Source organism: Vespula pensylvanica, chromosome 4 (genome assembly GCF_014466175.1).
Source record: "Vespula pensylvanica isolate Volc-1 chromosome 4, ASM1446617v1, whole genome shotgun sequence".
NCBI classification, from domain to species: Eukaryota; Metazoa; Arthropoda; class Insecta; order Hymenoptera; family Vespidae; genus Vespula; species Vespula pensylvanica.
Genome location: NC_057688.1, coordinates 5,892,678 through 5,906,442, shown reverse-complemented (window position 1 = coordinate 5,906,442; position 13,765 = coordinate 5,892,678). Strand labels below are relative to the sequence as shown.

General features: G+C 34.5%; 1 protein-coding gene across 7 annotated transcripts in view; it reads right to left on the bottom strand.

Annotated features, from left to right (window-relative positions):
• The window catches only part of LOC122628314, a 305,366-nt gene that overhangs the window by 234,944 nt on the left and 56,657 nt on the right, over nt 1-13,765 (bottom strand). The gene's annotated exons all lie outside the window — the stretch shown is intronic.

Sequence of the window (13,765 nt, the reverse complement as noted above, 5' to 3'; positions counted from 1 at the left end):
TAAGTCATACCACTTATCGAGCGAACGAAGTACTTATCCAACTTTCTTACTCGCCAGGCCACAGCGATATATTAGCTTTTGGTTGCTTCGGCTCTAATGAAAACATTGCCGTGATCTCAGGGATTCTCAGGTGGATTTAACGTCGGTTAGTTATCATCTATCTTGACAGTGTATCATCGCGTAGATATACCTAGGTATACCGATCAAACTTAGACGAAGTTGGAAAAAACCTATCTAAAGATTCGAAGAATTCGATTTCGTCCTATCGTTCTTTTATCAACTTGAAACTTTGAAAATAATCTATTCGTTTAACTTAAGGGAAGAGGTCGAAGCTCCAACCGTGAAGAATTTTAATCAAACTAGGTAGAAGTAGATCGGACCGTGGAAATTGAGAAATACCTATACATACATATACATATATATATATATATATATATATGTATGTATGTATGTATGTATGTATGTATGTATGTATGTATGTATGTATGTACCTATAACTATACCTAGCCCACGAGACTTGCGCGGAATTTCGGGATTTAATCGAAAATCTCGGGAAAATGAGAAGCGAGAGGTGGAATAGCTATTTCTACCTTGCTTTTTTGTATAGATATAAGTAAGCGTGTTGAATACTATGCTATATCTATTGTATATAGGTATCTCGGTGACGTAATCTCTCACAAGATGAAGGAAGTAGAGAAGGATTTTCCGTTGCAACCTCTCAAGTGTGTTTAGTATTACGAAAAAGCTAGAGCTCGGAAAAGTAGCAAGGCAGAGACAGAGAGAGAGACAGAGAGAGAGAGAGCGAGAGAGAGAGAGAGAGAGAGAGAGAGAGAGAAGGAAAGAAAGAGGAAAGAAGGAAGAGAAAGAGGAGGAGAAAGAGAAGTAGGAGAGTGAGAAAAGTGGTTTGATGCGGATGGAGAAACCGAAGAGCGTCCAGGTGGAAGAGAAAAGGGAAATACCGCGATGAGAAAAGAAAAAAGTACGAGCGAGATAGTACCTATTCCGAAGAAGAAAGAGTGAGAGATCCTCTTTCGAGAGGATCCCTGAAGACGTGGTACCTTTTCATTTCTATACCTTCCAAAAAGGCTGGGCTAAGTTTCGCCATGCTTGCTGGGCTCGTATCGACCTGCTGCGCGCGCATATTCTCTCTTTCTCTCTCTTCCTCTCTCTCTCTCTCTCTCTCTCTCTCTCTCTCTCTCTCTATCTATCTATCTCTCTTTCTGTCTCTCCGTCTCTGTCTCTCTCTATTTCTCTTATAGCCAGAAAAACGAGATCGTTCTTTGCTCTCGGATTTTCTAGCAGCTTGCCCTATCATCGCATCGACCTATTCGCGAGCGAATGCATTTCGAAGCTTCCAGGGTGAATCAAGGTCACAACCTTTTTCTCTTCTCAATTCCTTCCTCTTTCCATTTAACTCTTCATCAGCATCTCCTTTCTATAAAAAAAAAAACTTTATACACCTTCGGATAAATAAATTCTAATCAAAAAATCAAAATGCTTCGAGGAGAATGAATTTGTACGCTTTTCAGGGAAGTTCAAAAAGAAAAAGAAAAAAAGAAAAAAAAAACAGCAATAAGAAATAAAAGAATAATAATGGGGGGGGGGGGGGAAAGAAGGAAAGAAGGGGGAAAAGAGAAAAAAGAAGAGGAAGTGAAAAAAAAAAGAGAAAGAAAAAGAAGAAATAGAAACTCGAGAAAAATAATTTCACCTTCGAATTTAGCGAACGATGTACGACGTGACGAGAAAAAAAGCACATTCCGCAGAAGAAGAAAAGAGAAAAGAAGAGGAGAAAAAAGGGTTCATCTCGAAGGAAGGACACTCGAACGTTTCTTTATAACCCTTTTTTGGCAGGAACGACGTGTCCGACGTTCATAGCAATTTACCTGATGTTCACCTTGACAATAAAACACGAGGAAAGGGTTCAGACGTTACAGGGTGGAGTAATAAACCAATTGAGAGTGAGTAAAGTGCGAGTGGGGGCAAGGAAGGACAGGTTTCCTCTCTCTCTCTCTCTCTCTCTCTCTCTTTCTCCTCTTCTTCTTTTTCTATCTTTTTGCACGGCAGCTTTTCTCGACAAAAAAAAAAAAAGAAAAAAAAAAGAGAGAAAAAGAGGGTTTGAAAAACGAAAGGGGTAAGTCCTTATACCGTTATCTGCCGGACAAATCAAGAAGCCGCGGAAGCATTCGTGAAAAAGTAAGAAACTCTCGTCACAGGTGAACATCGTGGCAGTTCGACTTCAAGGTTACGCTAGTGGAGTTACGTTGTTAGTAGTTTGTGACTTCTTGTCAAGGTGAATTCGTTTTAACACGGTCGGTGATACGTATATATGAGGTAACGAGAGACCTACTACTAAGCGCACCTGTTTCTCCCATTACGCGAAGGTATGCAATATCTTTTCCAGTTTTAAATGAGGATAATAACATAAAGCAACGTTATATGATCATCAAAACTTTTCAACTTTCTCAAGAACGAGCTTCATTTATATCTATATTATCATTGCGTGATAACTTCTAAGTATTATCGTCGTAATACTCGTTCATAGTTACGAAATACATAGGATAAGCAGAATATGAGTATATAGATATACTCTAATATCATAAAATCGAAAAGATGTTAGAATAAAAGAAATAAATGAGTGTCGCGAGGGTGGTGGTAAAATTTAATGTGGGTGGTAGGTTGGACGGGACGGGATGGGATGGAATGGGATGGGACGGAAAGGATCCCTATGGATAATGTTAGAAGCAACATTAAATACTCGAACGAACGGGAGTAACAAATTTCCACTAAGTAGCACGGTATTCTGGTCGGAACTAGCCACGTGTGAAATTGCAAGGTAGGAAGGCTTTGCCGGCGCGTTTATAAGTGGCCTTTGCATGCATACGAGAAAGGCAGGAGGAATATTCCCTCGGCGATAACAAGTTTTGCTAGTTTCCGTGCAGGCTGTGTTAAAGCAAGAAAGAGAGAAAGAGAACGTACTATAACCCCATGTATATATATATCCATACATATATATATATATATATATATATATATATATATATATATATACATATATACATACATATATACATATATATATAATATATATATATTTCTCTGTTGTACACGTATATCTCTATGTACGTATACAAGAGAGAAAGAGAGATAGTAGCCGAGACTCGAGCAACGCTTTTGCTCGGTGTATACTTGACGAACGTTATAATAAACTCTGCGGTATATAACGCCAGCCGCGACGTGTAATGCGCGAAGCGTATAATCTACCTACGTCCTCGTGTACCTTTCAATGCGTATAACGCGTTTGCGCGAACGCGAAAAGAGAAAGAGAGAGAAAGAGAGAGAGAGAGAGAGAGAGAGAGAGAGAGAGAGAGAGAGAGAGAATACAAGGAAAAGGCGACTTTAACGTGCGCCCATCTCGCCAAACTATTTTCTCTTCTTTTATTTCTACTACGTATATTTTACTCTCTCTCTCTCTCTCTCTCTCTCTCTCTCTCTCTCTCTCTCTTCTCTTTCCCTATTTCTCTCTCTTTTTCTCTCTCTTGCCACATTCGAACCGATATTTTATTAGTTATCTATGATTTCCGTATCTATTTCTCTCTTCCTCACTCCCGCTCGCTCTCTTACTCTCTCTCTCTCTCCCTCTCTCTTTCTTTCTCTCTCTCTCTCTCTCTCTCTCTCTCTCTCTCTCTCTTACTCTTCTCATAAAGATGAATAACGTTCTTTTATATTCGAAACAGTATTTCTCTTTCTATACTTGATTTTCTTCATTTCTATATTCATCGCGAAACCTTTTTAACGTTTAAAACGATACGTTCGATAATAAATCAATGACGAAGAATCTTTAGAAATCTGTCCGTCTATTTTCTAAAACTGCAATGTACTTTTATACTACATGAAAAATTACAATCGTGAAATCTATGATTAGATAATCAGTGATTAATCCTAAGGTCAACGTTGCTTGGTTTAATTTTAATTCGATCGCCGGTATTTCATTCGTGATCGAATGAAATATCGTAACGAAAGAGAAGGAAACTTTCTTCTTTGCCTTCTATCTAGATAGGTTGAATTTGTAAAATCTTTTAGCCGGAGATACGGTTGCCATCTTGTGTACACGCGTGGTTGCAGCTTCGAGGTTTACAGAGGAGCTCGTAAGGGGACGAGGGAAAAGAGGTTTGAAGGGTGGGCTAAAAGAAATGGGATGAGCTTGTGAGGAAGAAGCATCTCTCGAAGAGAAAGGTTATTCCCAGATGAAAGAGAGAAAAAGAAACAGAAAAAGAGAGAGACAGACAGACAGAGAGAGAGAGAGAGAGAGAGAGAGAGAGAGAGAGAGAGAGAGAGAGAGAGAGAGAGAGACGAAACGAGAGACAAGGAAAAATGTAGAAAAAGAGAATAAGATGAAAGAGAAAGAAGAAGAAAGAAAAGAAAAAAGAAAACCTAGGTACGTACTTACATACATAGGTATATATGTACCTACAAGAAGAGACGAGGTGGACCATTCGCTCTCTCGCGACGAGAACTCGATGGTACCGAACGACAAAAGTTCAATTCCGGAGGAACGACAGGAGGGAAAAATCTTTCTCGTGTATAGCGTTTTTCGCTTCCATACTCTTCGGTACTACCACCTACATCACCTTCCTCGCACCTCCTTCCAAACGCGAGTTTGTTCTTATTAAAGAGGAAAGCTCCTACGAGAAAGAGACGAGAAAGAAATCTCGACGATAACTCTACTTTGAGTGTACCCATAGGGGTTGGATTATCGGGAATAAAGGAAATAGAAAAGTTTTCTTTAACAATAGAAATGTTAACATTTTCTTTCGATGTAATACGTAAGTTTTGCTAGTAGTTAGGTATATAAGATTCTTTTAGAGATAATCAATATTCGTTGAAAAAAAAAAAAATATATATATATATAAGTATAGTTAGGAAAATATTTATATGCTGTGAAATGTTGTATCGTGTATCGTGTATCGTGTACTTATTTACCTGTTTGTAAATTTGTTGATCGTTTCAAAATCACAAAGTAAAATCATAACGACCATGGCGCAACCCTCATGTAACCCTTGCATAATTAATGATCATGCATAATCAATGATAGATAATCATCGTTCGAATTTCAATTGACTATCTCGATGAATATTTTAACGATCCATTATTGGATTTTTCCCTTAAACAAGATGTTATATTATAAAGTCGTTAACGAAGTTCCAGGAGATGCTTCTGTTATGAGATACCAATTTACTCGATCACGATGGACATAAATCGTCGATTATTTCTCATTTCAAGTTTGTAACGATCGCAATTATGGATTTTAATAGATATGTATATAATCGACGACCAAGATGGTAGCAGTGTTTGTTACGTGAAATATTATATTCGAACAACAGGAACAAAATGAATATTCAAATTGATGATTAAACGAGCGTTTCTAAATTCTTTTTTACTCATTCGATAATTTAAAATGTGACCTTTGGTATAAATGATAATATTTATCGTTTACGTATGAATTATTCGGTGTCTTTTTATCGAATGTTCTTTTTTTCTTTTTTTTTTTTTTTAAATTCACAAGATATTTTCAAAAAAGAAAAAATTGGACATTAAAAATCGATTATATTAGAAGAGTATTAGAGAATCACTTTGAATCGAAATTTAAGCTCGTTTTATCTTCGTCTATTTCTGCAAAATCGTTCCTCGCCGTCATCCGTCGGCGCGTGTTCACAATAACACAGATACACCAGTTAAAAGCTATAAAACATCAAAGAGAAATAACGATTCGATACTTAATGAAAATTATCAAAGTAACTAACTACGAACAAGTTTTTATACCATTGAGTTTAAGTGCGTTAAAAGCAAACAAGAATATAATAATTTTTCGAACGTGCTAAGAGAACATTTGAAAAGCTTTTAAACTTGACGTCCTTGAAAAGATCATACAAAAATGATATTTAATTTCTTCTGTTTCGAATCTTACAACATCGTCAATATTTTCTTTCTTTTTCCTATATAAAAGATACAAGTGTTTGTCAACATGAAAATATTTTCACTGATCGAAATCAAATTTCGATTCTTTAAATACTCACGTAATTCGATCAATCGAACAACAACGACGATAAAAAATACTTACGTAACTCTACATATTTTCTTTTTGTATCTATTTAAATTCGATGAACTTTTTCTTTTTGGAATAAAAACAGAATATGAAAGAACAGCCGAACGATAGAAATAATTTTCACGAAGGAGTGAGGAGTTGAAGTGGGAGATAGGAAGATAGAATTTTCAACTTTGTTCGTGGCAGAATCGTCCGACGGCAGATGTTCTTAAAATCACGCGTAAGAAAGAGTACCTTACTTATCCAAAGATATATTTGGTTTCGCGTGCTCGCAAAGAAAATTTGGCTGCCCTTATAGATTCTCGAAACGGAATAAGGGATTAAGAATGCAAACGGCGTCCTTCCGACTCGTGAGGCTTACAGATGCGACCTGGAGCGTGAAACGAAAAGAAAAAGGAAAAAAGAGAGAGAGAGAGAGAGAGAGAGAGAGAGAGAGAGAGAGAGAGAGAGAGGGGTGGAGAGACGAAGATGATGATGGCGAACGAGAGGAAACTTTATATATTTCAAATTGCAAATTTAAAACCCAACTCCCAAGTTACGAATATAGATATATATACATATATAAGTATAGATATATAAGTATATATATAACATATATATATAACATATATATATATATATATATATATATATATATATACGGACACGCGTCGAGCATAACCGATGGGCGGGAGCAGCTGCAAGGATTATATTCCATAGAATGAAATATTTTCCTTCGGACATCTTGTATAATCGAATGTAAAAATGCTCATCGCACCTGCGCCACCGTGCTTCTTCTTCGAATACGTCAAGAATCCTTTTATTTCTTTTTTTTTCATTCTTTTTTTTTTTTAGAATTCTTCTCTCTTTCTACCTCACTCTTTCTCTTTCTTTCTTTAGAAGTTATTAAGCATGAGTAAGTGTCTCATAAAAATGAATCCACCTTTCTTCTTTACTACGTTTAAATAAAAACAGAGCAAGGAAAAGTATGTAAGCAGTTAAGCGTATTCGCGTATTGTTTAAATATTTATATATGTAGTATCCTCTCTAGATATATATATATATATATATATATATATATATATATATACACAATTACATTGTAGTTACGTACACTAAATAAAAATGTCTGCAATTAAACTAGGCGTCTGTTATGATAAAGATAACGTCTAAACGAAATCGTAAAGAGTAATATATATATATCATATTCAAGGTCAGGTTGTGGTAGATAATTAATGTGATTTCATCTCATCGAGCTTTTTATTTCAAAAGAATTGGCTCTAATTAAAATAAGCGAATAATAAAACGATCGTCGTTAATCGCATAAAGTTAATAACGAACGTAATGAGAGAGAAATACTTCATTTAAATCCTTTATAGATAGACAGTGATAAAAGTGAGAATTATATTTTACTCGCTTGTATATCATTTACTTTGCCGTAAATAGTATCTATTAAGATCGTACGGTTAAATGCATTTATACGGGTAAATACCAACACGCTTAAACATAGTCAGTGTCATTTATTAATAAAATTACATATCTTAACTGTCAGGAAAGAATCGTACTCATAAATAATATCTATTACGTATATCTCTGGCAAATAAAAGAATAATAACAATAAGATCAAACTAATTAGATTTAATTTTCTCACTCCTTCGTGATACTTATCGATTTAACGAGCAAGTAGATAGCCAATAGACAATATAATCTTATAACGTTATTTTTCTCACTTTGACATGATAATTCGAGCGTAATTAAATCAACGATTAACATCGTTCGACGTCCCTTCAAAAGTTTGACTGATCTAACAATTCATAAAGCATATTTTATGTTTGAGTTTACTACTCACATATAAAAGAATAAAATATCGATGAAATTGAACAAACATAACTATACTCTAACAACGAATTTTCCGAACACGATTCTAAAGAAATTATTCTCAAAGTGTATTTATATAATATATACAATTTCGATGAAACAAAAAAAAAAAAAAAGAAAGAAAAAAAAACACAGTATTTAAAACGAACTAATGTTACGTTCTTATCTATCTCTTATTTAAAACTGACACATCAATTTGTTCTCTATTTAGATTCCATGTTACTCGACTCATTTATAGACTTTTAAAAAGAAGAGGCAATAAAGACCGTAATAAAGAAAGCCAAGGAGCCTAAAGGAGTTACTCGACTAAATTGCACGAGATAACTAGTTACTTTGTTACCTAGGGACTTTTGTTTCCTTTAAGAGACGTTATACACCATAATTATTGTTATTTTAAACGACTATACTAAATAGCTATGACTTAACATACTTTAACTCCTATCTATCACATAAATATATCTATTTTTAATTCAACCAATGGTAGATATATTCTTATATCTGTAAATCAGCTTCAATAAAAAAGTATTCTTTATCGTGAAAAAAAAAAAGAAAAAGAAAAAATTCGAAGAATGTCATTCCATAAACGAAACTTGAAGCTCTTCGTGAATTCTCAAGTATCAAGTTCCTTGATTGGTCGGTGTATCTTCGAAAACGTAAAACCTCTTTTCAAGAAAGAAATTTAAGAAAATGTATATGAGAAAAAGAAAGAGAATAAAACGTACGATCGAGGATATTAAAACGATAATATGATTTAGTTCAGATATATCAACTCTCTTTCTCTCTCACTTTGTAACGATAAATAAATAATTTGTTGAATCACGCTAGTATAGTTCGAAATAGATAGAAAATAAAGTAAATCCGACGTCGGGTAGGTGAAAGTCGTATTGCTTCCAAGACGATTATTAATATCTCGCGGTTGGAACACACGAAAAACGTAGTCGTGCTTACGAAAGTGCCGTGCTTGGAATACCAACGCTGATAGACTCGGCGCCATGTTGCCGCCATGTCCTCGATTATCAGGGACGTGATTCGAGCTCCAGCTGGACCACTCAGGCTCCCTGACACCGACTGATTTGTGTCGCCATCTAGCAGCCAATCGACCAAGCTTTTACTTGAATCCACGTTACACGTTGAAATTTTACCCTCGAAATTTCCCGTATTCTACCTTAAAATCTATCCTAAACTTTGCGAATAAATTCTCTCCGTATTTCTCTCTCTCTCTATCTCTCTCTCTCTCTCTCTCTCTCTCTATCTATCTATCTCTCAAGGATAAACGCATTTATTATAAGATAAATAAATTAATTAATATTTATCAAAAAAGAGAGGAAGAAAGAAAAGAAGAAAAAATAAATAAATAAATAAATAAAGGACACTCTTATTCTCTATCATTTCTATCAAGATAAGAAAAGAAAGATCGAGTAACTTGTTAGAACTTTTCATCGTTTAATCCTTGAGAATCCTTCAACCATTTTCAAAGATATAAATAATCGATGATATATGACAATGTCGAATAATCTTATAAATATATATATAACCCGCATGTGTTTACACTCGTCTCATTCGTTGACATATATAGGTATATGTCTATGCTCATGAATTTTTTTTATTAGATATATATTTACTAGTTATATATATATATATATATATATATATAGGGTGAGCCACATTGACTCGTTCTCTTTTACTTTTAATATTATATATTTAATTCAAAATTGGAAATGAAGTATATAGAATTAATTCGCAGTGAAAATTATTTCTCAAAGTTCATCGATAACAACAAATTTATCGCGCGAACCATTTTTAATTCATCACGTTATACGTTTCACCCAATACATACTTAAGTACTTAAACACACGTTTCTTTACCACTTGTAGATATTTTTTAATCATTAAGTCATAATTTATCATGACCGTTTTATATAATTACTTCATAAACGTATTTGTATTTTACGACTTCGAGAGAAGAAGAAAATCTTATTCGAGTAAAAAGTAGTATGCGTAAAAAAAAAGAAAAAGAAAAAAAAAATAAAAATAAAAAAAAAAAAGAAATAAAAATTATTATTAAAAAAGCAGTTAAATCATAGCATATATTTAAATTCACGTTTTACTACGTCCTATATAACAATACTTACGCATAATAGATAAATTCGTCTTGTAAAAAAGAAAAGAAAAGAAAAGAAAAGAAAACAAAAATCGTTTAAATTAACACAACGTTGTTAGATATCGTAAAAATTAAAAATGCGTAATAAATTTCCCGTCAAAGTGGGAATAGTTAGAAAAAAAAAAAAAAACGTGTCTATACCAACATCTAATTCTAAACTGAAAAATGGATGATCCTTCGTTCGATTCAATTTAAAAATTAATTTTCAAAGGGTAGCATTTTCTCTTCGCGTATTTCTTTCTTCATTCATCATCACAAAAAACGTGATGTACGAAGTAAAACTTTATGAAACTTCAGCATCGTGTAACATGTATCTCAGGATCGATACTAGTTCCACAAGAGGTTCTCTCTCTCTCTCTCTCTCTCTCTCTCTCTCTCTCTCTCTCTCTCTCTCTCTTTCTCTCTCTTTCTCTCATTTGGTTTCCAGGGATTGGGCAGGGGTTGTCGGGGCAAGACCGACTGGTCTGGACTGGTTGACCCCGTCTCGCCTCGCCTCGATCTCTTCACCCCGATTTCACCCCTCCAAAAACCGTTTACCCCCACTACTATCGAGACTATAGACTTCCCCTCTTCGCTCCTCTTAAAATTGACTACGGCTTTCCTCAAAAGATGGCGCCACATGCACCGGCGATTTCACATTTCCACCTCTAATCAATAATACGTCCTTCGTTACTCTACGAAGACTGACGTGTCCGAGAAAAAAATGTAAATTTCTTTCTTTTCTTTTTTTTTTTTTGTACCTAGCTTAGAACATTTCCTCTCGCCGCAGCTACCCTAATCCTACCTCATCTCACCCCTCGCGTACTCTTTCAATTCTCTCGTTATATGAATGTGAGAAAAATTTGTGAGAGAATTCGCTAATTAATCTACGTGTACCAATATCCCGTCGCTAATGATTAATTGTTATACCCCCGTTGATGGGATTCAATTAGGGCGGAAGTATAGGAGAAATCTAATTAAAATTAATAAGTCGTTTTATTCTTTAGGAACTACATGAGAATTACTCGAATGATATTCGGTCAAAGCTTTAATGTTAGTAATTAACCATATGCTTTTTAAAAGATCTAACAAAAATAGAATTCATTGAGTAGGTCGAAATATATATGTGTGTGTGTGTGTGTGTGTTTGTGTAGAGCAAGTATCATCTGTACTACAATATTTTGTGAAATATCGAGAATCCAAATTATAAGGAAAAGTAGAAGAACAAGATCAGTATCTTTAGAATCATGTATTTACGGAAGAATTAAATAAAATGTAAAAAACGAAAAATGTGGATAAAAGGATGGAAAAGAAAACAAAAAAGAAATTAAATCGGAAGATATCTCATCTCTCACTTTCGTACGCATATCCGTGTCGTTACGTAGCAAGAAAATAAGTATTTGAATTCTTTTTTTTTAATTGTAGAGTATATTAACAATTTCCATTAGTTCTGAAAATAGCAAATATTATAATTTGAAATTGGTGTCATGAGTTTTACCATGATAATAAAATAATAATAATAATAAAATTAATAGTAATATATATATATATATATCGCTTTCTCTCTTTCTTTCTCTCTTTTACGTTACGATCAAATTAGCGTAGAATGATGCAAGAGAAAGTGAGGTGATTAGAGGTTTGCAAAAGCGCCGACAAATTCATGGCAAGGTATCCGATTACCATGGATTATTATCTTTCAATTTTAATGTGTTCGAATGTAAAAGTGTACGCATCGATGTGCATCTTATTTTATTTATACCTATTTCCAATCTACGAAGATATGAACATATATAGAATATGTAAGATAAAAAATTAAAGAGAAGAAAGAGAAAATATTTAAAAAAAAAAAAAAAGAAAAAGAATGAAATGTAATTGGTCGGTCGGCTAATCGATTGAAGTGCCCTATTCGATGTGGCACAGTACACAATCTTCCCTTCCTGTTTATACTCTTCAATCCCCACCCCTGTCAAACTCCTTTCTCGTAGAATCGTTATACTTCTAAGGTATAATAAGAAAAGAAAGTTGATTTTCTTGGAAGGAACTAGAACTAGTTAAGAAGATAAGTGCGAAAACTAGTCCTACTGTTACAATAGAAAACCACTCGAGCTGAAAGCCGATAAAATATAACGATATCTAAAAATCGATATTATATTTTTTGTATGGGATATACTATCGTAATTATAAATCGAAGAAATTTGTAGAAAATAAAAATGGTTCATCGATATCCATATCTATATTTTTTAATCGATTTAAAACTAATCGAAAATAATAATCGTCAAGAAGAAGGACGATCAATGCTACAAATGAAAAAAAAATATATATATATATATATATATATATATATATATATGTGTAAAATAATTCTTTCAAGAATATTTTTTTAAGCAAAAGGGTTAAATTAAAATCGATTAGATAGATCGTTTGGTCTGATATCTAAAGTTGTTAGATAAGCATGTTCGATGTCGCACCTACGCGCGAAGATTCGCGTGACACTAGCTGTTGTAGTTAGGTAATAAAAAATTCAAGCTCGTAAACCTTTTCCCATGCACGCGAGAACGCAACTGGTTCTATGTAGTAACTACTTATATATATATATATATATATATATATATATATATATATATTCCTATCTAGATATTCCAAATATCTTATTTTATCCATCTTATGTCTTTACTACGGGACGTTTTCAATGAAATCAATAATTTCGAACCTTCGAAAACGAATTTAGTTTAATGCACGAAAAAACGTTCCATCATTTATAATTAACTTAGATACTCGAGATAACACGTTAGAGAAAACACAGATACTCACGTTTGCTAACATACTTCCTAAAATACAATGATCTCTCTCCCTCTCTCTCTCTCTCTCTCTCTTTTTCTATTATCAGTAAAAACACAATACATATATATATAATTCCAGGACAACGTATTAACCAACTTATCGACAAAAATATCCTGTTCGAAGTAATTAGTAAAGAATGTAAGCATTTTGCAATAATGTATGAAGAAGATGAGAGAGAGAGAGAGAGAGAGAGAGAGAGAGAGAGAAAGAGAATAATAGAGAAAAGCGCTTGAGCCTGATTGGATGGGAGAGAAGGACAAACTAAGTGGTACTTTCTTTCGTTCGAGTACAGAGGTGGTACTAAAAAGGTACCTTGAAGCGATCCACGCGACGACGACGACGACAACCCACCACCGATTTTCCATTTTCTTTTAGCGTCTTCTCTTTCTCTTCAACTATATATCTCTTTCTCTTTCTATCTTTCATCTTCGTGAATACCTAAGTACTCTCTCTCTCTCTCTCTCTCTCTCTCTCTCTCTCTCTCTCTCTCTATTTCTATCTCTCTCTCTTTCCTTCTCGTGAACGCTAAGGTATGGAAGAGTACCTGGTCCTAGGTCTGTCCCCTTTCAACGAAGCCCGTTTCAATTCGGCAAGACAAGGACGCCACTCGGAACAGCCAATCGGAGCGAAGCTTTCCCTGTGGCAGCCGATCAATGCGAAACTCCTTTGTACCGACATGCACGGCATACCAACATAGAAAGAGGGATAGAGAAAGATAGAGAAAGTCAGCCCAACCCTAATCGAGCTTTTTCGGTTGCAGGAAGCGCCTCTCTTTGCAATTTCCACGGCCTCCATTGCCGCCATATTGTGCCCTTCTCGCGAGAC